This window comes from Propithecus coquereli, unplaced genomic scaffold (assembly GCF_000956105.1).
Source record: "Propithecus coquereli isolate 6110/MARCELLA unplaced genomic scaffold, Pcoq_1.0 Scaffold200, whole genome shotgun sequence".
In the NCBI taxonomy this organism is placed as follows: Eukaryota; Metazoa; Chordata; class Mammalia; order Primates; family Indriidae; genus Propithecus; species Propithecus coquereli.
In genome coordinates this window covers 2,577,776-2,579,031 of record NW_012144968.1, presented here as the reverse complement: position 1 = coordinate 2,579,031, position 1,256 = coordinate 2,577,776, and positions in this window count along the sequence as shown.

Below are 1,256 nucleotides of genomic sequence, written 5' to 3'. Positions count from 1 at the left end.
ATAAACTATCTTATTTAGACCATCCCTCAACTCATGAGTCTAGGAGAGATTGTGGTGAACACTCAGCATTATTTCATGACCGTTCTTACATTTTTGCTTTTGTTTGAAGGAGAGGAAAGTAAAATAGCACTGCAGTATTCCTCTGGGGAATCACTCTTTTCCGTTTTCTTGAAAAGAGATGGTGGTGAGATTGACTCCACTGTTGACTCCACTTTCTATTACAATGGTCCTGGTTACACCATTGGCATATCCCTACCTTGGACTGACAACTAATCCCACAAGTGTTTACAAAGTGTGCGAGGACACTTGGTAAGATTGGTGTGTGAAAAAAGGCTCTTTTTATTCCCCTGCGAAGCATGGTATGAGGCGGTGAAGTCAGGACCTGCAGGAGCAATGCCAACCTGCTCCTGTCTCTAACAAAGCCTAAGGACAAAATCATTACCATAGAAGGCAGAATAGAGATATGGAAAATAATGGGCTCCTTTGGGCCTATCATTTGAACTACTGGTTCAAACCTCACCTGAAATTAAACATATATATCTGTTGTTTTAATTACTAATGAATAGATTAAATTTATATTTAAGTCAGTTTGATTTATGCTTTCTGTCGCTTATGGAAGGCACAACCAAAGAAATGTTACGCAGCTGAAAAAGAAATGAATACTCATTCACCAAAAATAACAATTTTCTTTATTTATTCACGTAATGTATTCGACTATTAGGGAAACATTTATCACAAAAACCTGTGTGTGTTTTCAATCAGTGGTGTGGTTTTGTGTGATTGGGAAGCACAAACAGGTGAAGAGTCGCGTGTGGTGGGTGAACCTTGTTACAAGCAGATGCTTGGTTCTAATCTTTAGGCTGTAGAGGGGATGCCACTGTGGAGTCCAGTACTTTTTTTGATGCCTCCCTTAACTGTTTGTTTTACATTGTTAATTTTTTGGATACTTTGCAAGTCTATTTTAGAGACTTAAGCCATGGTGCTTGCAAATTCCTTCTGATGACCTTAAAAGGACAAGAAATTGACATGTTGCTTCTCTTAGTTCACATTTAGGTGCTTCTTAATAAAGGGTCACAATGTCAGCTAAAGACCACCCATGGCAGCTGCCTGTAATTTCCCCAATTTTCTATAATTTCTTTTAGCCTTTGAACTTCAAATTAGCAAAGATGAATTCCTTAAAAATGTTTTTTGGTTTTTTTAAATAAATGTTATACTTATGTGCTATAATAAACACTAAGTTATACTCTTTATCTTTT